The sequence below is a fragment of the Oryctolagus cuniculus genome, chromosome 21, assembly GCF_051225735.1.
Source record: "Oryctolagus cuniculus isolate XC-2025 breed Fujian yellow rabbit chromosome 21, ASM5122573v1, whole genome shotgun sequence".
NCBI classification, from domain to species: domain Eukaryota; kingdom Metazoa; phylum Chordata; class Mammalia; order Lagomorpha; family Leporidae; genus Oryctolagus; species Oryctolagus cuniculus.
In genome coordinates, this window is record NC_142887.1 from 21,247,983 (window position 1) to 21,271,250 (window position 23,268).

The window sequence follows — 23,268 nt, forward strand, 5'->3', positions numbered from 1 at the left end:
CAGAGACCTGAAAATTTGGGTGAAAGAGCTCTCCCTTGTCTCTTCACCTTTATCACATCAGGTTCCCTTCGTGGCTTCTGAGGAGATGCATGATAAGGAGTGACATTTAGGTCATGGAGTAAATCTTCTTTCCCAGAAAGAGCTCTGTGCCATGCACACAGGCAGTTCAGGGTCCTCTGTGGGGCAGAGTTGAGGGCGGTGACCAGAGGCCTATACTTTTCACTTGCGTGAACCATCTGCTCCAAAGTGAGGGTGCAGAGTTGCTCTTTGCCAACTGTGAGTGTGTGCAAACCCAAGCTGACCAGCACCACCTCCTCCGTCTCCTCCAAGGGTGTGTTGGTGCACCTTGCATGACTGACTTGCTCTTTAACTTGTTAGTCTCTATGGAGTGTTTTCCAGGAAGCACCTCATCTTTTCTTCCTGAAGAAACTGAGGCTTGGAGAGGTGAGCAGTTTTGCTCAAGCTTAGACAGTTGTGAGATGGCAGAGCCTGGATTCGTACCCGGGACACTCTTCCTTCGGGCTGCCAGCTTCTATTCGTCATACTGTGTGTTCAGATTGAGCACTTGCTAGGTGCACCTGTGTTTCTATTGTTGGATGTCTATGAAGGGTCAGTCCCAGTGAAGCCAGCATGATTGCAGATGTGGCCTGCTTTGTTGGAATAAGCCGTACATGGGAAGTGGACACTCTCTACAGGCGACACACTTGCAGTTGATGAACTTGACTGTAACCCACCTGAGTTGGTTGATAGTTTTTTGTTTTCATACTATTCTTTCCTTCATCTAAATTTATTGAGAACTCACAATGACAAATGCTGTTTTGAGCACTGGGTGGTAAATCAGGCAAAGTCCCTACTCTCATGGCTTTCATTCTATAACAGAGGTAAAAAAATAAGAAAATCAATAGGTAAAATACTTTAATAAAATAGTAAGTAATGTGAAGATAACAATGGTGACATGACAGAGAACGCCACACTCAGGGAGGGGGCCAGTCTTGTGGCCTAACAGGTTGAGCTGCCATTAGCAATGCTGGAATGCCATTTTGGAGTGCTGGTTCAAGTCCTGGCTGCTCTACTTCCGATCCATCTCCCTGCTGTTGTGCATGGAAAGGCAGCAGATGATGGCCCAATTGCTTTGGCCTCTGCCACTCATGGGGGAGACCCAGATGGAGTTCCAGGCTCCTGGCTTTGGTCTGGCCCAGCCCTAGTTGTTGTAGCCATTTGAGGAGTGAATCAGTAGATGGAAGATCTCTCTCTCTCTCTGTCTCTTCCCCTCTCTGTCATTCCACCTTTCAAATAAATAAATCTTGAAAAATCACTCAGGGAGGACCCATCTAAGGAGGTGATGGCAGAACTGAGATGCAAATAGTAAAAAAAGAGGCAGCAAGACCTGGGCTTGGAGGAACAGCTTCCAGGCACACAGAAGGGCAGATGCAGAGCACCTGGGGTGAGGATAAACGTGGCACACATGAGGAAGTGAAAGGGTGCAGCTAGGTGGAAGCCCAGTGTGACTGTGTGGTGGAACCTGATGTGGCATGAGGCTGGAGATGTCAGCAGGGGTCAGTAGGGCATTTTATGAGAGGCAAGGAACTTGTACTTTATACTGATGGCAGTAGGGAGCCATTAAAGGGGCAGTAGGATCCAAGTTATGTTTTTCAATGATCTCTTTCATCACTGTGTAGAGAATGGAAAGAGAGGTCCATGAGTGGTTTTAAAGAGAATGGTAGATCGTTTCCTTCAGTTATTTAATAATGTTTATAAGATTTTTGCTATATCTTATTGATTTTTAAAGTTTAAGATTTATTCTAATAGTTAATCCTGAGCCGGCGCCGTGGCTCAATAGGCTAATCCTCCACCTTGCGGCGCCGGCACACCGGGTTCTAGTCCCGGTCGGGGTGCCGGATTCTGTCCCGGTTGCCCCTCTTCCAGGCCAGCTCTCTGCTATGGCCAGGGAGTGCAGTGGAGGATGGCCCAGGTGCTTGGGCCCTGCACCCCATGGGAGACCAGGAAAAGCACCTGGATCCTGGCTCCTGCCATCGGATCAGCGCGGTGCGCCGGCTGCAGCGGCAGCCATTGGAGGGTGAACCAACGGCAAAGGAAGACCTTTCTCTCTCTGTCTCTCTCTCTGACTGTCCACTCTGCCTGTCAAAAATTAAAAAAAAAAATAGTTAATCCTCTTTAGCCTTGTCCTAAGCCGTCATAGTTATGAAATAAATGGATTGAAGTGTTTTTTATTCTCTCCAAAGACACAATCCTAGCCTACCGACATCCAAGGACTTCCTTCCTTCCTTAAAAGATTATTCATTTATTTGAAAGGTAGAATTACAGACACACACAAAGAGAGGTCTTTCATCCTCTGTTTCACTCCCCAAGTGGCTACAATGGTCAGAGCTGGTCCAGTCCGGAGCCAGGAGCCTCATTCCAGGTCTCCTTCATGGGTGCAGGGGCCTAAGCACTTGGGCCATCTTTTACTGCTTTCTCAGGCCATAGCAGAGAGCTGGATCAGAAGAGGAACAGCTGGGACTTGAACCTGCACCCATATGGGATGCTGGTGCCACAGGTGGTGCCTTTACCCACAATGCCACAGCACTGACCCCCTGAGGGATTTCTTGTCTCATTGTACTCCAGCCACACTGAGGTCTTTGCTGGTCCCTTTCCATCTCTAGGCTTTTCCTGCTTCGGGATTTCTCACCTATGTTCCCTCAGCTGAAGTACTCTTTCAGCCCTTGTCTTTAGCAAACTCTCTCTTTCTTTCTTTAGTTCATCTTATCCCATGTCTCTTGGTAGAGGAAGCCTTCTCTGACCCCGCCTGGGCCAGGTGAGCGCTTCCTGATATTCACTCCTGTAGCATCTAGCTCTTTCTCTTGATAGCACCCAATGCACCCAGTGAGCTTGCAACCATTTGAACAAAGTCTGCCTTCTCATGCCTCCCTCTTTGTGAGCACAGAGGCCAGAATTGGTCATCACAGACCCATGCAGAAACCACGTGGAAGGCTCTTGGCGAATACTTCCCTCCTGACATGGTATTTTGTTGAGGTTGGTGGCAATGTGAGATTTATGATGCTGACCCTGAATAATTTTTAAGCAATTAAATAAGAGTCAGTCTTTCAAAGAAATGGTTTTTTGGAGCAATAATTATGATTGGCTGCATGCCTTTTATATGCTGGAAACAGCAATGAGCACAAGAAAAGCACTGGATCACTTAATCATCTCAGGAGTCATGTAAGATGGGAACATTCCTACCTGTTTTCAGATGGGAAACTGAGGACTTGCCCAAGGAGACATTCTCACTATGTGATGGAGATAGCAACCTGGATCTGTTTTGGATGCACATTCTGTTTGGGTTCATCAAACACCTGTGGTTTGGTACAATCATTCCTCTGACAAGTGTTGACCCAGCGTGAGCGTGGGTGGAGGGAGAGGGTAGTTCCCTGAATTAGCCAGAGTTCCTGCCCTTGTGGACATTGGCGTCTGGTAGCAGAGCTGAGACCTGGAGGGAAGTTTCTGTGTGATATTCACAGCTCAGGGATCCCTGCCACCCAGTCTGGAGAGCTGTTGACTTAAAAAAAAGTCTAAAAATCCCGGGAACAATGTCGTTGCAATTCACGCCCACGTTGTGTAGTTCTGCATGAAGGGGACTTAGAGCCTGTAGAGAGATTTCCTAAGCCTCCTTTCCCTCTGCCGCAGCTTCCCTCACGCAGCACAGCTGCTCCCAAGCCCAGGGACGATCCCTGCTTCACCCTCCAACCTCTTCTTGCACTCTTACCTGGTGCGCTTCTTTACCTTCGCCTTTCCTTCTCCCTTAGGACTCTGTGTCACAGGCACTCCAACCAGGTGACAAAATCCAAACCAGCCCTTTTGACAGTCTGATGAAAGTTCTGGACTTCCTCTCCAGCAATTGCTGAAGTATATGTGTATGGAGACAGACAGACAGATACACACACACACACACACACACACACACACACACACTGATTTCACTCGTCGCTCTATAATTCCAAGGATCTATAGACTTCCTAAATCTTACCCTGAGTTTCAGGATGAGAACACTTGCCACTGTTAATCTGAAAAGCCTTCAGTCTCTCAACATTTGCAAAATAAAATAGCTTTTCCTCTTTCTTTCAGTAGAGAAGTTCAGAAATTTAGTAAAAATAGATGTACCCCGAACCAACCAGAACCCATGTTCGCTGCTTCAGAAGCTTGTCTTTCTGCAGAGTTGCTAACCTGAGATGGCTTCATCTTCCAGGGAACAGGGAGTTCTGTCATCAGGGTAGCAGATGACAAAGGCCTTAGCACCCAACTCTTCCTGTGTAGAATCTGGGTTCAGGCTCCTGGTGCCCAGGGTGGTTTTAATTTAACCACATGGCACTGTTCTGAGGAAAACCTGTTCCTGGCCACTGCATTGTGTCACTGCTCAGTGGCCACCAGGTACCAGGGATATTAGAAAATAATTGGAACCATTCATTAGCTGCCAGAGTTGGAGAATTATAAAAAAAGGAATTTGGGGGCTTTCAGATTGATTCAGATTATCTGTATAGTGATGCTGTTTCCACACCCTTTTTTCAGATGTTTTTCTGTAGGTGGTGATGGGAGGAAGTAGACAGAGAAGGCCAACTGGGGAGTTCTGTATAACCCTAAGATGCTCACATGGCCCAATCTTACCTTCATAGTTCCTGATTCCTAAAAACCTTTAAAAATACTTTTTGTTAAACATTCCCCCTCATGTGTTTTATGTCATCATTTTCCTCTAATTATCAATAACATCTTCAAGATTTTTGCTGTATCTTTACTTACATTTCATTTTTTAAAGTTTAAGATTTGTTCTAATAGTCCATCCTCTTTAGCCTTGTCCTACGCAATAATGATCACAAAATCGATGGTTTGAAGTGTTTTTTTTTTTATCCCCCCCAGCCAAGACACATTAAAATAAGTGCAGAGGAGTAGGTGTTTCAGTGCAGTGAGTGAAGCTGCCCCTCAGGACGCCTGCATCCCATAATACATACCTGGCCACCCTGAGCTTCTGGTCCTGCTTCTTGCCAATGCATGTGGGAGGCAGCAGATGATGGCCCAGGTACTTCCATCCCATCCACTCGTGTGGGAGACCTGGATGAAGTTTCTGGCTCCTGGCTTTGGCCTGGCCCAGTCCTGGCTGTTGTGGGCATTTAGGGAGTGAACCAGTATGTGGAAGATCTCTGTGTCTGTCTCCCTCTCTGTCACTCTGTATTTCAAATAAATAAATCTTAAAAATAACAATCACTATCAACGTACCATCAACAATGATTCCCTATTCTCCCAGTGTTCTGCCTACCACACTTGGGGGATGCACTGTTCTATGACATGCCTTTATGAGGTGAACAAATTAACTTTGATCTGTTCATTCACTAGTAAATTCTGTTTGAAATCATCTATTAGGTGCTTGCTGTGTGCCAGGCACTGGCTGTGGCAGCTGCATGCTCATCATTGCATGTAACTCTTTTTTCTTTTTTCTTTTTTGACAGGCAGAGTGGACAGTGAGAGAGAGAGAGACAGAGAGAAAGGTCTTCCTTTGCCATTGGTTTACCCTCCAATGGCCGCCGCGGCCGGCGCACTGCGCTGATCCGAAGGCAGGAGCCAGGTGCTTCTCCTGGTCTCCCATGGGGTGCAGGGCCCAAGCACCTGGGCCATCCTCCCCTGCCTTCCCGGGCCACAGCAGAGAGCTGGCTTGGAAGAGGGGCAACCGGGACAGAATCTGGTGCCCCGACCAGGACTAGAACCCAGTGTGCTGGTGCTGTAGGCGGAGGATTAGCATATTGAGCCACGGCGCCGGCCTGCATGTAATTCTTCTAACAAATAAACCTTTGCAGCTGCTAATTGCTGTTCCCATTTTGCAGCTGGAGAAAAGGAGGCCCCGAGAAGTCTGACGGTCTTGCTGAAGGTCACACAGCCTGTGCTTGTTTACAGGAGAGAATCAGTTGTCTGCTTGTGGTGATGAGAAACTGTCCGTCCTGATGGGACATAGCTTGACCCCTTCAAGTACACAGGCACCAGGATTCTAAGGCAGCCTCATCTCCTCTAAACAGTGGAGCCACAGAGGGGACATTTGTTGGTGAAATATGTTGCTGTGTTCCAGCAGCCTAGGTTCTTTCCAAGAGTTTCTCAAAATCCAGTAGAATAAATATCAGATTTTTTATTGCCCACCACATAATAGGAATATAACTTATTACCATTGGAGCGCCAGGCTCTTGGCAGCCTCCATCAATCTGGCACTCCAATTGACTCCATATGCATTTAAGCAAAACCCAGCCCACGTAGGGGAACAGTGGATGTAATTGGAATATGGAATGGGGCTTTTGGATTAATCACATTCCGAATATTAACCATGCATTATGCTGATTTCCTTGTAAATATATTCAGGAGTCCCAGCATGTGTACCTGACTCGGGTTTATGCCATCAGAATAGCAAATGCCCTGAGTGTGGGTTTGAAAATGGTCCCAACTGCAGAGTATGAGGCCAAGCCTCGTTTCCTCTGAGGATAAGAGTATTTCCACGCTCCTGGAGCCCTTGAAACGCACTCTGTGGTTTTCTGACACCGGGAAGAAGCAGTGTTTGTTTTCGACTGCCTGGTTCAGAATGGATCTAGCCATTCTGTAGTGAATTCCTGGAGGATTTTCTGGCCCACAAATGTTTTAAGGAATGAGCCACTCTGTGGGGTTGTCTGTAGTGGGTGGAGGAGGTAGCAGGATCAGAAGGCAGTAGAGGAAGGAATAGGTTGTGAACAGTGTGATGAGGATTAAGGTTTAGAGGGGAAAATCGTGAATGACTCCAAGGGCATTGCTGGGGCTACCTTGCTGCATAGGCAGAGATAACATCCCAAATGAGTCACGTGATTCACCACTCAGAAGGCAAGGCTGGAACCTGCCAAATCTCATCCCACGCCACAGCAGCTCAGAGAGGTGGGCGTACCGACTCCCATCTCGCAGATGTAGAAACTGGGCTTGGATGGTTTTTTTCTTGAGCAAATGCGAATAAAGAAGCTGTGGGAGAAGGGTGTGTGCTGGGGGTGGGGAGGGGCGGGAGCACAAGCAAGACATTTGCTTTGGGCACTGTCTTGGCCTGTTTTTATGATGCTATGACAAAATACCTGGGTGGGTGGGTGGGTGGGGTTCTTTCTTTCTTTCTTTCTTTCTTTCTTTCTTTCTTTCTTTCTTTCTTTCTTTCTTTCTTTCTTTCTTTCTTTCTTTCTTTCTTTCTTTCTTTCTTTCTTTCTTTCTTTCTTTCTTTCTTTCTTTCTTTCTTTCTTTCTTTCTTTCTTTCTTTCTTTCTTTCTTTCTTTCTTTCTTTCTTTCTTTCTTTCTTTCTTTCTTTCTTTCTTTCTTTCTTTCTTTCTTTCTTTCTTTCTTTCTTTCTTTCTTTCTTTCTTTCTTTCTTTCTTTCTTTCTTTCTTTCTTTCTTTCTTTCTTTCTTTCTTTCTTTCTTTCTTTCTTTCTTTCTTTCTTTCTTTCTTTCTTTCTTTCTTTCTTTCTTTCTTTCTTTCTTTCTTTCTTTCTTTCTTTCTTTCTTTCTTTCTTTCTTTCTTTCTTTCTTTCTTTCTTTCTTTCTTTCTTTCTTTCTTTCTTTCTTTCTTTCTTTCTTTCTTTCTTTCTTTCTTTCTTTCTTTCTTTCTTTCTTTCTTTCTTTCTTTCTTTCTTTCTTTCTTTCTTTCTTTCTTTCTTTCTTTCTTTCTTTCTTTCTCTCACTTCCTCCCTCCCTCCCTCCCTTCCTTCCTTCCTTCCTTCCTTCCTTTTTTTACTTGAGAGGCAGACCGTCAGAGAGAGGGAGAGATAGTTAGATGGGGACAGAGAAAACTTCCACGATGGCCAGAGCTAACTCCATCCAGGTCTCCCATGTGGGCCGTCTTCTGCTGCCTTCCCAGGTGCATTAGCAGGGAGCTGAACAGGAGCAGAGCAGCTGGGACTCCAACCAGCACCCCAATGGTGCCAACTTCTGGCGAGTACCCCCTGGCTGTGTCACAGCATGGCAGATAAGTGAGGAGGTGCAGAAGGAGCACATGTAAGGGCCGGTGTTGTGGTACAGCAGGTTAAGCTGTTGCCTGTGGTGCTGGCATCCCATATGAGTGCAGGTTCAAGTGCGGCTGCTCCCCTTCTGATCTAGCTCCTTGCTAATGCACCTGGGAAAGCAGCTTGGGCTGCTGGTGTCCTTGGGCCCCTGTGATGGAACAAATAAATAAGCCTTAGCTATCCTCAGTCATTGCCCAAAAGATAGATAAATGTGGGAATTTATCCCTTGCCCTTGAATCTCAGTTGAGTCACACCCTATTGTCTTCACCCCCCCCCCCCCGTGGCCACCTGAAAGACCAGTTCTAGGAATTCCCCTCTGCCTGCTGCCCCCCACCTCTACCCCCACCCCTAGCCCTCCTAAAATATAAAAAGACTGGGCCCCTGGGGGCCATCATTATGCATGCTGGCAGTTGGTCACTACCTCTGTGAATTTATTTTCTCTGAATAAATTCGGTCTGGCTGTGAAGTTCATATGCTATCTCCTCTCTATTCTGCACCTCTTTTCCTAACAGCCTGTACCCATGTGGGAGACTTGGATGAAAATCTTGGCTCCTGGCTTTGGCCTGGTTCAGCTCTGGCTGATGTGGTCATTTGGGGAATGAATCAGCAGATGGAATCTCTCTCTCTCTCTTTCTGTCTCTGTTTCTCTCTCTCTCTTTAACTCTGCCTTCAAATAAATGGATAATTTTTTTTTTTTTTGACAGGCAGAGTGGATAGTGAGAGAGAGAGACAGAGAGAAAGGTCTTCCTTTGCCGTTGGTTCACCCTCCAATGGCTGCCGCGGCTGGCGTGCTGCGGCCGGCGCACCGCACTGATCCGAAGGCAGGAGCCAGGTGCTTCTCCTGGTCTCCCATAGGGTGCAGGGCCCAAGCACTTGGGCCATCCTCCACTGCCTTCCCAGGCCACAGCAGAGAGCTGGCCTGGAAGAGGGGCAACCAGGACAGAATCCGGCGCCCCGACCAGGACTAGAACCCAGTGTGCCGGCGCCGCTAGGTGGAGGATGATTAGCCTATTGAGCCGCGGCGCCAGCCAATCTTTTTTTTTTTTTTTTTTTTTTTTTTAATAGGGAGCACATGTAGGAGACAGCTGAAGTGAGGGAGCAGGATGAGAACATCAACCTCACTTTATTTAGAATAGCCCATTCTCCTGGGAATGAGTCTGTGAGCCCTGGCCTGACCATCATCCTTTCTGAGGATGGTGTCCCTACGACCCAGTCACCTTCCACGAGGCCCTACCCATCACCTCTCAATACTGTTCCAATACTGAGGACCAAGCTTTCTAGCATGTGAAACTTTGGGGGATCAACCATCACCCAACCACAGCAGGCAAAACCCTAAGGGGGTGCCAAAAACTCAGTGATCAAGAAGAATACTATTGTAGTACAATATATTCTTTTAATTATTGTAAAACATTCATAGGAACAGAATGTAAGTTTTTAAAGTAAAGGTTGGATTAGTTACCAGTGCTTGACCTATATTTTGCTTGAGGCAAAGAGAAAAATGAATAATACTGATCCTGTCTTGGTTTATCTGGATGATTGAGGGTTTTTTTTCTCACTTCCTTAAATTTTGTGTCTGATGTGAGTATCTCACCTAGCTTAACCCTGATTCTGGCCCTGCATGGGAGCCAAAATCATCTCCCTAAAACACCTATCTGTTCTTGCCAGGCTCTGTCACTTCCTGGAAAGAGCCCAGATATTCAGTCCTGGCTCCCAGAGTCCTCTGAAATTGAGAGAGCACAGATTGTGTGCCTGGTCTCTGGGGTTCACACACATCAGGTGGGCTCAGGCTTCAGGCTGCCTGGATTTGGGTCCTCCTCTAACGCACCTGTAACGTGACCTCGGGTGGTGAGCTTAAAGCTGCTGAACCTTATCTTCTCACTGAGTACAAGGAGATGGCAATCACACCCACCTTGTGGAGTTTCTGAGGTTGAATAACAGAAACAGAATAATAACACTGTTTATTAATTTTTTAACTTTTATTTAATAACTATAAATTTCCAAAGTACAGCTTTTGGATTACAGTGGCTCCCCCCGCCCCGTAACTTCCCTCCCACCCACAACCCTCCCATCCCCCGCTCCCTCTCCCATTCCATTCGCATCAAGATTCATTTTCAATTATCTTTATATATAGAAGATCAATTTAAGTAAAGATTTCAACAGTTTGCACCCACACAGAAACACAAAGTGTAAAATACTGTTTGAAGGCCGGTGCTGCGGCTCACTAGGCTAATCCTCTGCCTAGTGGCGCTGGCACACCGGGTTCTAGTCCCGGTTGGGGCGCCGGATTCTGTCCCGGTTGCCTCTCTTCCAGGCCAGCTCTCTGCTGCGGCCAGGGAGTGCAGTGGAGGATGGCCCAGGTGTTTGGGCCCTGCACCCCGTGGGAGACCAGGAAAAGCACCTGGATCCTGGCTCCTGCCATCGGATCAGCGCGGTGCGCTGGCCGCAGCACGCCGGCCGCGGCGGCCATTGGAGGGTGAGCCAACGGCAAAGGAAGACCTTTCTCTCTGTCTCTCTCTCTCACTGTCCACTCTGCCTGTCAAAAAAAAAAAATACTGTTTGAGTACTAGTTATAGCATTAATTCGCATTGTACAACACATTAAGGACAGAGATCCTACATGAGGAGTAAGTGCGCAGTGACTCCTGTTGTTGACTTAACAAGTTGACACTCTTGTTTATGGCATCAGTAATCACCCTAGGCTCTTGTTATGAGTTGCCAAGGCTATGGAAGCCTTTTGAGTTCGCCGACTCTGATCTTATTTAGACAAAGTCATAGTCAAAGTGGAAGTCCTCTCCTCCCTTCAGAGAAAGGTACCTCCTTCTTTGATGGCCTGAAGAACACTGTTTATTAAGTGCACATTTCCACAGCATCTAGTACACAGTAAGTGCTCAGCCCATTTGCTCAACAAATATTTATTGAGTACCTACTGTGTGCCAGGTTCACAGAGCTGGAGCTTTGATACTAAATAAATGCTAGCTGCTGTTAGTATTATTTAATCCTCACAGCAGCTTCTTGAAGTTGGATCACTGTTTTCATCCTTATTTTACAGAGGAAACTGAGGATCAAAGGGATTGGGCAACACGTCCCAGGTAAGACAACAGTTAAAGGCTCAGGACCCTCATAAGGGCTGGCTCCAAAATCAACAGAGGGGTTTGTGTGGTCTAATGAAGCCTTGCCTGAGCCCATGAGGCTGTGAGGGCTGTGAGGGCTGTGAGGGCTGACCTCTCACAGTGTGTGTGTCTCAGGCCTAGCAAGGAGCTTTGTACACAGTGAGTGCTCAACAGATTGCCAATAACATAAGCTGCTCACGATCTTGAAGACTTCTGTTTTATTTGAGAGGTAGAGAGAGGGAAAGAGAGAGCAAGAGTGAGAGAGAACACATCCCCGAACACTCCACTCCCTACATGCCTGTGATGGTCAGGGCTGGGCCTGGGCTGAAGCTGGGAGGTGGGAACTTAATCCCAGTCTCCCCTATGGGTGGCAGGAATTATTGGAGCCATTACGGCTACCTCCTGGAGTATGCCTTAGGAAGTTGGAATCAGAAGCCAGAGCCTGGGACAAGCCTAGGCACTCTGATGCGACACAGGCATCCTAACTATTGTCTTGACTGCTAGGCTAAACACCTGCCCCTGGAAGCTGCCTTGAATATGATATGTGGTTTGTGTCTGGGCATTTACCCCCAAAATGTGGCATGCATTTGGTGCTTCTCTGTACTAGTTCTTTTTGAGGAAAAGGAACTTGGCTTGGGTGGTAGAGGCAAGTGGGTGTCCAAAATGAAATTCATCTTTCTCCACCTACCTGCTCTTCCTGGAGGTTTCTGTCTCAGTAAACGGCACATTCCACTCACTGCTCACACAACACATGGCTTCCCTCCACCTCTGCTCCTTCCTGTACCTCTTCCCAACAGCCTTTCAGCTGCCACACGCAGGGGTTCCCTTCCCTTAAATGTTCTCCCCACCCTCCTTGCCACCAACTTGTCCACGCTGCTACCAGCTCTTGTTTGGATCCTCACTGCTCTGCCTTCTCCCCTACCAGTCCCTTGTCCCGTTCTGTTCTCTGCTGGAACCATCTTTTCAGACCACCTTCCTTATCTCAAACCTTGCATGGCTCTGATGAGCGATAGGCGTGTGCTCCAAAGTGAGGCATCCACAAACCAAGGTCAGTGAAGGTTGATCCTCATGGGTGTGTGCGGGAGAAAGTATTAGAAGTCCGATTTCTGTTTGGGATGTTGTCCTTTTACAGTCATGTCTCTGCATGTTTCATGATGTAGTGTCAGCTCGGGGTCCTCAGAGCCTAAGGCAGGGAGGTACAAGGGGCTTATAAGGGCATTCACTCAGGTGGAAGCCATGGGAGAATAGGGAAGCAGGATGGAGGTGAGGGAAGAGGTTAAGCAAGAACATGGCCTTTGGTGGAGTCCAGACTCAGCCTGGTTCAAAGGGAAGCTGTGGAGGGTGAACTGTACCACACACTGTCTGCCTGTGTCAGCAACGCAGCCCTAGGGGAGCAGGGAGTATTGACTCCCAAGCAAGCAGCTCCCTTTGGCCAAGGGCAAGTGTTCAAATCAGGGCAGCTGTGAGCCGTGAGCAGCAATGCTCCTGCAATGTGTGTGGCTGTGTGGGATGGGTGGTGGCTTGTTGGATGGCTTTACCTGTTCTTTGGGAAAAGATTTCCAAATTACAGGAGTCAATGCTTATTTTTTTTAAAGATTTATTTTATTTATTTGAAAGAGTTACAGAGAGGTCTTCCATCCACTGATTCACTCTCCAAATGGCTGTTATGGCTGGAGTGGAGCTGAGCCAATCTGAAGCCAGGAGCCAGGAGCTTCTTCTGGGTCTCCCATGTGGGTGCAGGGGCCCAAGCTCTTTGGCCATCCTCCACTCCTTTCCCAGGTACATTATCAGGGAGCTGGATCAGAAGTGGAACAGCTGGGATGGGAGCCAGCGCTGGTATGGGATGCCGCCAACACTGCAGGCCAGGATTTTAGCCTGCCGCACCACAGTGCTGGCCCATCAATGCTTATTTGATACTATTATTTGTACCAGTATTTTATCTTTTGGGGATGGCAATTGTGTGTCTACTGGATTTTATTTTTTTCCCTCTTCCGTATCTATCATTTTCCTTTTTATTCTTTATTTACTTCACTATTGTTTTTGCAAGTTTTCTTCTGTGTCTCTGGCTGCATGTTTAACTTTGCTTCCATTTTCACTGAACTTCTCCTGTTCAAATTAGACTCTCTGAGGATATATTTGATCTTTTGTGTCTTATAGTGTCCTCCTTACATGTGTTTGCTCTAGGTATTTAACTCTTTTTTAAAAAATATGTATTTACTTATTTGAAAGTTGTAGTTACACAGAGAGAAGGAGGGGCAGAGAGAGAGAGAGAGAGAGAGAGAGAGAGAGAGAGAGAGAGGTCTTCCATCCACTGGTTCACTCCCCAGTTGGCCGCAATGGCTGGAGCTGCGCCGATCTGAAGCCAGGAGCCAGGAGCTTCTCCCAAGTCTCCTGTGCAGGTGCAGGGGCCCAAGGACTTGGGCCATCTTCCCCTGCTTTCCCAGGCCATAGCAGAGAGCTGGATTGGAAGTGGAGCAGCCGGGACTCGAACTGGCACCCACGTGGGATGCTGGCACTGCAGGCAGCAGCTTTACCCGTTACGCCACAGCGTCGGCCCCAGGTGTTTAACTCCTGAGAGAAAGGCCTCATTAAGCATTTTAAATATTCTTTTTTTTTTTTTGACAGGAAGAGTGGACAGTGAGAGAGAGAGAGAGAAAGAGAGAAAGGCCTTCCTTTTGCCGTTGGTTCACCCTGCAGTGGCCGCTGCAGCTGATGTACTGCGGCCGGCGCACAGCGCCAATCCGATGGCAGGAGCCAGGTGCTTCTCCTGGTCTCCCATGGGGTGCAGCACCCACGGACTTGGGCCATCCTCCATTGCACTCCCAGGCCACAGCAGAGAGCTGGCCTGGAAGAGGAGCAACCGGGATAGAATCCAGCGCCCTGACTGGGACTAGAACCCAGTGTGCTGGCGCTGCAGGCGCCGGCTTAAATATTCTTTGTGACATATCTTGCCACAGTTATCTTAACTTTTTATTGTCAACATACATGAATATAGGCAGAGGTGGGCAGAATTGTATGCTGGAGGCCCAGGTTTGCATCCCACAGCTTTCACACACAGTTCCTCCTGGCTCAGGCCAAGTCTAGAAGCCAGAGGAAGGCAGGGAGGGATCAGGATGGGAGCTTCCATAGGCTGTTAATGGCAGGGATGTTAGGAGACATATTCTGGACGACTGGTGCTTCATGCTCAGACCGTGGAGGGAGCCTTGTCAGTCTTGTGCTCCAAAGCCCAGCCCAATAAATATTTGTAAATCTTGTGACCCATCTCAGCCCCTTCTTCCTCATGATGTCTTATTATTGGTGAAATTGCATGTAGTACTTAAAGCATACCCATTAACCCTTGCAAAAGCCTTGTGAATTAGATATTATCCTTAGTTCCAGGAAATCAGGGCACAGAGTGGTTAAGCCTCTTGCCTCAGGCTAGCCAAATGGTACCTGGCAGAGTGAGGATTCATACCCAGGCTGGGCCTGCTGGTATGCAAACCCTGCCTGAGCATGCCCCTGAGTTGCCTTGTCCGAAGGCAGAAGCTGGCAGAAGGAGTTGGGCAGTCCCTGTGGACGGCATCAGTGTCCAGACAGGAGAAGAACATCCGGGGGAATCAAGAGCAGGACTAGGGAGTGGCCAAGAGGCCAGCGTATGTGGCGAGGGAGGTGGGGAGGAGAGTGGTCCCTAAGCAGACGGGAATGGGGTGAAGCCCAGCTGCCTCTTCAGTGGAACTGCAGCCTTCTAATTTGTGAAAACGGGTCTTTCAGCCTAATCTGAGGGTTTCTGGTTGGCCTCTGGTTCCCCTCAATGGCTCCTCTCACCCACACACCGTTCCCTGGACAAGAGGAGCAGTGTTGCTTCTGGAACTTTGTTTAAACCTCTTGCAGTCAGAAGGTTTGGGCAGAATCAGGATATTTTTGTTTGAGAGAGGTTTGCTTAAGGATTCTGGGGTGCAGTGCAGGTGTTTGGGGGTTCATCTCTCAATGGGTGAAAGGGACATGAGGTTTGCTTCTCGTCAGCTTCCTGCGGGCGGGCAGCCAGTCTGATCTGCAGCAGGCAGGAGAGCATCGTGGCTGGCAGTGTCAGCTCTAGGTGCAGACTGGTCTGGATTAGAGCTTCAAGCCACCTACACACCTTGGTCAAGTGACTTCACCTCCCAGGGCCTCAGTTTTTTGTCTGTGAAATGGGGACAAACCTCTAGTCTAAGGGTTGAGGAAACACAGGTTGTGCAGCTTGCACAGTTCCCAGCACATGGTGGCATCTAATAAATGCACGCACACCAAATCCATCTGTGCATCAGGAAATGATTGTGAACGTTGCCAGTGTGTCCCTATCCTCACACAAATGGATGCAAATTTCCGCAGAGCTCTGCCCACAGCTGGGAGCTGCCTCTGGTCACGTAGGATAAGGTTTCCAGACACTGGCTAGGAATTTTACTTATGTTACCTAATTTCATTGTTACAACAATCCTGTGAGGTAGGTATCATGTTATTGCATTTTTCAGATGAAGAAACTGAGGCCTAGGGAGGTCAGGTGACTTTCCGGAAGTCACAAAGCTTGTAAGTCTCAGAGCGGAGCTTTAGATCCAGACCACTCAGCTCCAAAGCCAGTGCACGTAACCAAAATCTTATCCTGCCTTTCCAAAGCCAGTGAAACTCCGAGAGAGAAGGATGCAGTAGTTTCCCATCCTTTCATATTCCTCAAATAGCAGCTTGCTCAGCTGTGGGCTCAGGAGGGAGGAAAGGGCCCCTCAAGGGGTAGGAATTCTGAGCAGACTCAGAGATGTGTCGGCTACTGAGACTGCACTTCAGGCCTGAACTGATGTCTCTGGAGCGAGATGCAGAGGCAGCGAGATGTGCAGAGCTGGAGAGAACCCCCTGTGTCTTCAGCACAGCTGGGCATGCTTGGCTGGTTCAATTCTAAAGAATGAAATTTCCGGTGGTTTACTTCTCAGCACAATTTAAAAACATAAGCAGAATAGAAGAATGGCAGACATGCCAAGATTGTTAAACGGGAGAGTGGAGGGTGAATGAGGACAACCGGTGGAAACTGGGCAGGAAGTTGAAGGTGGGACCCATTAGAGTGGCAGTGGTGAAAGGGCAGGTGGATGAACTAGCCAGAGTAGCACCATTTTGCCTAACTCTGTAGTGTTATTTGGGGGAAGGAACTGGGATTCAGAATCAGAAAGTTTTGAACTTGACCTTTGCCACTACCTAGGTGAGTGACCTTGGCTAAATCCCCTTCCTTAGACGTCAGTTTTCCCTTCTGGGAGGAGGTAGTTTGCTAATCTTTGAGCCTCCTGATTTAACTCTTGTACTGTGGATGTCACCACAAAGATGCTAAGAGGACCCCCCTTAAGCCCTCTAGAACTAGACCAGACTGTGTCAATTCTGTGTCTATTAAATGTCCTTGCTTCTGCCAGCAATGCCTGAGATCAGTCCTCCTGGCATTGGATCCTGCTGGATAGCAGGTACCTGAACTAATGGGAGGCTTCCAAGATGCCTTGAGGTCTTGAGCCTGGGGCAGTGTATACAACAGACAAACTGTAGAAAGAGCAGGGGCAGCATCAGATCATGGACATGCCATAGAGCCCTGTGTCAGGTGTTGTGAAAGGTGCCCAAGTGCTGAGACCAGGCAAAGGCACCCATGGACAGCTCCCAGGGGACCATGTCTGCTGACGAGTTGTATCTGAAGCTTTGTCTAAGAGCAGCCAGCAAGCACCCAGAGCCTCTGTTTGTGCAAGTAAAAATTCCAGATAAATAGAGAGAAGATGGGTGCCTTGAGTCAGGCTAATATCCAAATGGCAACACCACTCTATGAAGCTGGAGGCCCACTTCTGCTTTGGAAGCTCTGGAATCCAGAGGAGAGATGTTCTCTGCTTGTAAGTCTTGCAGTAACTGCCCTTATCAACGATAAGAATCAATGAGAATAAATGACTTGTCTAGAGCTGTACAACTAGTAAGTGGTAGAGGTGGATTTCAGACTCAGCATCATCTCCTCAGCCTGTGCGTATTACTACTCTGCTAAGTTATGCTCTTGCTATTCATTCCTTCATTCACTCCTCCTTTCTACCCTCCTTCCTTAAATCTGTTGAGCATCCTACAATGTATGCCCAAATACTGATTCTTTCTTATAGTCACAAAAGCCTGACTTCTTTTATCCTTCTTTCTATCTTTTCTTCCATCTTCCCATCCATCTACTCATCCATTCATCCATCACAATTACTGAGCTCCATGCTGGGTTGCAGGTGTTGTGCTTGGCTTTGAGGCTATGACGATGAGCAACACAGCTGTGGCCTGCTCTGGTGAGTTTGCAGTCTACTGGGGAGAGACAAAAACCAAGGGAAGAAATGATTACAAATCATAACCCACGGGGCATGGATTGAGAAGAAAGACCTCTCTCTCCATGGAGGACATGCACATAAATGAAAAGCAGGGAGGAATTTGCGTGGCAACATGGGGGGAAGAAGGCTCTGGGTGGAGATGGCTGAGTCCCTGAGATGGAGAAGAGTGGAGGCCAGTGTGGCTGGAGCAGGAAAATTGGTGGGAGCAGAGGGTCCAGGAATGACATCAGAGAAGTGTACAGGGCCAGATGTGCAGGCCTGGGAGAAAAGGAAGCGTGGCAGGCAGTCAGAAGATGTTTTACCCAGGCAGAGTGATGTGAACTAAGTCGGAGGCTACTGTGCCATTCTCTTCTCACCTCAAGCTGTTCCACTTCGGGATTGGACACAGTCCAGTTGCCTTCAAGGGTGACACAGGAAATAAATACATGTTAGCCATCAGTTATTAAATGCTAACTATGTGTTTTATGTGGTTTCCTGCGGTAGTGCATTTACCCTTACAAGATCCTATAGGGCACGTACCATTATTATTTCCATCTACCAGGAAGGTTAATGAATTTGATCAGCGTTACACAGGTAGGAGGAGGATGAGGACCAAAGCTCCTGTTTATTTGACTTCCTTAGGAATACAGGTGAACTTGAATCCACATCCTGGTCCCCCAAACTATACAGCTGGATTCAAATCATCCGGGAAAACCAGAGTGGGCAGAGCAGGGATGCAGCTGAAGCAGCCACAGTGTAGACACTGGAAGGGCCTGGGCTTACTTAGCTTGGATTCCAGCGCTAGAATGCCGGGGCTTAGACTCTCCCGGCTGTCTCATGATTCGCTGTGAGTGTGAGGAGGGAAGTTTCACCAGAGGAGCCATTGCAGATGTTCTTAGAGGCTCTGATGATTAGGATCTTTTCCCTCTTCTGCTTTTGTCTCAGCCCTCAGTGGCTCTTCTGGATGCGGTGAGATTTACAGTCCATCTCATCTTTGGCCAAGCACAGCAGCCAGAGTGGAAAGTCCTTGGGACAAGGGGCCTAGAGGATGAAGGTGATTTGCCTCATTACACCAAGAGCCTTTTGCTTTGTGTCTTTGACACAAGTTACTGTGATCTGAGCAGCAGGGCCGGATGCTGGGAGATCTGAATTCAGCTCACATCTGGACTAGAGGTCAGTGAGAAAGGAGGGACTCAACCTCGACTAATTTGGCCAAGTACCAAACCTGACTAGTGGTGCGGCCTTGGACCACTTATGTGCTTTGTCTGCAGTCAAGGTCCTTATAAAATCTAGGTAGTTTCTCAAAGTTAAACCCCAGGCAGTGAGCTATGAACAGAAAGCTAATAATTGGTAATGATAATTGAGTCCTTGCTATATGGCCAGAACTGTGCTAAATTATACACACACACGCATCTGCAGTGTGTGTGTGTGTGTGTGTGTGTATATATATATATATATATATATGCATTCCAATTTAGTAAGCTGTTGGCTAATGGGGCACGGTGCCCTTATTTTACAGGTGAGGAAACAGGGTAAGAGAGGTTGAGGAGCCCACGCATCAAGTAGGTGATGGCAGTGAGGTTCTGTATCAGGACAGCGTAACTCTTCAGCACCCTGGTTCACTACCTCCTTACCCTCCTTTTCTTTTTTTTTTTTTTTTTTAACAGCCTAGGAATAATAGTCTACTATTTTATTTTTTTTTTATTTTTTGACAAGCAGAGTGGACAGTGAGAGAGAGAGACAGAGAGAAAGGTCTTCCTTTGCCGTTGGTTCACCCTCCAATGGCTGCCGCGGCTGCGAGCTGTGGCCGGCGCACCATGCTGATCTGATGGCAGGAGCCAGGTGCTTCTCCTGGTCTCCCATGGGGTGCAGGGCCCAAGCACTTGGGCCATCCTCCACTGCACTCCCTGGCCACAGCAGAGAGCTGGCCTGGAAGAGGGGCAACCGGGACAGAATCCGGTGCCCCAACCGGAACTAGAACCCAGTGTGCCGGCGCCGCAAGGCAGAGGATTAGCCTAGTGAGCCGCGGCGCCGGCTCCTTACCCTCCTTTTTTTAAGTCTCTGAGTTCAGACTCCTAACCCTTCTGAGATATCAGAGGCCCCACTTGCAGGCGTTTAGAAGTCATAATTAGAAGGCAGAAGTCATCTTTATTAAATTCCACGTTGTGGTCTGTTGGGGGCAGAAACCACACAATTCCAATGGTTTGAATATCTTCTTTATCCCTGTTGGTGCCTACCCTAAATTAAAATCCCCTGAAGGTATTGCTCTCTTAATTAACAGTTTGCCTTGTTAACACCATAAGCGTTTTCCTTGCTGTGGAACAGGTCGTGCCAATTAGAGGCAGAGATGCTGTTGAGCAGGAGGGCAGTGCACAGGAACCTGCCAAGGGGTGGAGCCTTCTCTTGCCTGCTGTGATCCCCACACTTGCCGGGAGGTCACTCGAGGCACAGGGTGCTGGAATGACAGCTCCTTCCATACAGAGGTCAGGAGCATGGGTTTGGGAGAGACTATGGAGACCTGGGTGTGCGTTCTCACCCTTCCCTGCCTCAGCTTCCTAGCAGGAACCTGGGGTGGTATAGTGCCTATCTCATGAGCCAAGCTGAGGCCTGAATGAAGGGATGCACGCAGAGCTACTCTGCACAGGGCTTGGCACTTAGTAATGAACTTCTCCTCTACCCATTCCATCTGCTCCAGTGAACATTGTCTATGCTTCCTGGCCAGCCAGAATCAATGCTCTTCATAAGCAGGAATATTTTCTCTTGCTGAGATTCCCACCTTCCCAAGGACAAAGCCAGATGCTCACTCTACCATCTCCCTTAAAATCTTGTGGGCCAATTCTAGGACCCAATCCAGAAGGCTTGCATTTTTATTTATTTATAAAAATATATTTATATAAAAATATATTTATAAATATAAATATTTATATATAAATGTAGTGAAGAATAGCACACAGGTAGAAGGAAAACACATAAAGTATACTGCTTAGCAAACATTGACAAATGACCACATTCCTGTTACCAATGCCTGAAACAAGAAACAGAACATTCCCAGCTCCCCCAAAGAACTCATTGAACCCCACTTGTCATTGTCCAACAAGAGTGTCTGCCACCTTGACTTTTCTTTTTTCTTATTTATTTTTTATTTTTTTGACAGGCAGAGTGGACAGTGAGAGAGACAGACAGAGAGAAAGGTCTTCCTTTGCTGTTGGTTCACCCTCCAATGGCTGCTGCGGCCGGTGCACTGCGCTGATCCTAAGCCAGGAGCCAGGTACTTATCCTGGTCTCCCATGGGGTGCAGGTCCCAAGGACTTGGGCCATCCTCCACTGCACTCCCTGGCCACAGCAGAGAGCTGGCTTGGAAGAGGGGCAACCAGGACAGAATCCGGCGCCCCGACCAGGACTAGAACCTGGTGTGCCGGTGCCACAAGGCAGAGGATTAGCCTAGTGAGCCACGGCGCCGGCCCATCTTGACTTTTAAGTCATAGTCTAGTTTTGTGAATTTTTGAACTTTGCATAAATGGAGCAAACAATTTCATCTGACTTCTTTCATTGCACATTTTGTGTCATGATTCGTGGCAAGTGTTGCATGCGGTTATGGCTCATTCATTCTGATTGTAGTGCAGCACTATTCCACTGTGTGAATCTACCAAAGTTTACTTTACCTCTTTTTTAAAAAAAAGATTTATTTATTTATTTGAAAGTCAGAGTTACACAGAGAAGGAGAGGCAGAGAGAGAGAGAGAGAGAGATCTTCTATCTACTGGTTCACTCCCCAAATGACTGCAATGGCCAGAGCTGAGCTGATCCAAAGCCAGGAGCCAGGAACTTCTTCCAGTCTCCCACTTGGGTGCAGGGGCCCAAGGACTTGGGCCATCCTCTCCTGCTCTCTTAGGCCAAAGCAGAGAGCTGGATTGGAAGTAGAGCAGCTGGATTTTGAACCAGCACCTTTATGGGATGCTGGCACTGCAGGCGCTGGCTTAACCTGCTACACCACAGCACCGACCCCTTTTACCTCTTTTTAAAAAAATATTTTTCTGGGCCGGTGCTGTGGTGTAATAGGCAAAGCTGCTAGCTGCAGTTCCAGCATCCCATATGGGTGCTGGTTCGATTCCCAGCTGCTTCACTTACTACCCAGCTCTCTGTTATGGCCTGGGAAAGCAGTAACAGATGGCCCAAGTCCTTGGACCCCTGCACCCATGTGGGAGACCTGGAAGAAGCTCCAGGCTTCTGGCTTCAGATTGGCCTGGCTCTAGCTATTGTGACCATCTGAGGAGTGAACCAGTGGATGGAAGACCTCTCTCTCTCTCTGCCTCTGCCTCTTTGTAACTCTGCCTTTCAAATAAATAAATAAATCTTAAATAAATTAAAAATTTACATTTAACTGTTGAAGAATATTTGGATTATTTTTAGTTTTCAGCTAATACAAGTAGGACTATATGAATGTTCTTATGCATGTTTATCAGTGAGCACATGTATGCATTTCTTTGGGTCATTTCTGTGGGAGTAGAATTGTTGAGTCATAGCTTACGTACATTATTGGCTTTAGCAGATACCATGAAGCCATTTTATAACAATTTATACTGTGTTTATACCAATTTATACTGTCACTTATAATATATGACAGATCTAGTTGTTGGTGTTGACTGCCGTACTAATTTTAGCCTATTATGGCAATGACAGGTATTCCTGGTAGTTTTAATTTGCATTTTCCTGATATCTAAGATATCACATGTGTATTATTAGCTGGTTGGATACCAACTCTTGCAAACATTTTCTCTTGGATTATCTCTTATTAATTTGTAGAGGTTCTTTTTATGCTTTGGATAAAAATCCTTTTTGATTTTGCAAATATTTATTTTACTGGTTTTCTTTTCATTCCCTTCATGATATCTTTTACTATCAACAGTTGTAGTTGAGTTTCAATTGTTACAGAATATATTCCTTTTATTTAGCATTTTTGACCTGTTTAGACTCTTATGAAACTGTAGTCTTCCTATTTTTTCCTTGTTGAATATTATGATAGTGGTGAATTAAATCTGTGAATATAGAATGGATTAAAATTATGGCTTTGCAAAAACTGGTGGAGAGAGGAGGGAGGGAAAGGGATTGGTGGGGAGCAGCGGAGTGAGGGAAGTGTGGTTGTCTTCTTGGAACTGTACCTATGGAATGCAAAAGTCTATTCTCTTTATATCAATAAAATTTTTTTAAAAGACAGAATTAAAAAATATTCAAAGAAAAGAAAAGTCTTTGCCTTCCCTAAGGTTATGAAGATATCTCATTTTTTGTCTAAAATTTTCATTGTCTTGCATTTAGAAGGTTCACCCACCTGGAACTGCTTTTTGTGTATGGTGCGAGGTAGGATTCAAAGTGATTTTACCCCTGTGGATATCCAGTTGACCTAGCACTGGTATTTGAAAGTAACATCGTTTCCTTTCTGCCTGCAGTGATATCTTTGTTATAAGTCAGGTGATTATATAAATGTGAGTCTATTTCTGGATTCCGATTGTGTTCCAATTGGTCTATATGTCTAACCTTTAGGAAATTTTCACTGGAGGTGAGGTTTATGAAGAAGGTGGGACCCCAAGGAACCCGTGTTTGGTCATGACTGTGAGAGAAGCAGGGAGAAGCCCACCCAGCTTCTGGAGGCAGCCAAGGCCGGGTTCCAGAGCCTCACCGTGTGTGTGTTACAGGGCCCAGTGCCTCGGTGGCACTGGCCATAGAGTCTCCCCTGGAGAAGTCCAGGGTATAAAATGGACACTGCCCTTGACCTTGTGGATGTGACACTTTAATTCTCTGCTCCTTCCGTAGGGCTGAAATATTT

General features: G+C 47.1%; 1 long non-coding RNA gene across 3 annotated transcripts in view; it reads left to right on the plus strand.

The window, feature by feature from the left end:
- Positions 1 to 23,268, plus strand: part of LOC138847421 (uncharacterized) — an 85,909-nt gene that overhangs the window by 26,877 nt on the left and 35,764 nt on the right. The window contains exon 3 of one of the 3 annotated variants that reach the window (XR_016227271.1): positions 5,868 to 6,235. The exons of the other annotated variants lie outside the window; for them this stretch is intronic. This is a non-coding gene — a long non-coding RNA (uncharacterized LOC138847421). Of the gene's footprint in view, positions 1 to 5,867; positions 6,236 to 23,268 lie in introns of those variants that run through there. 3 annotated transcript variants of the gene reach the window in all.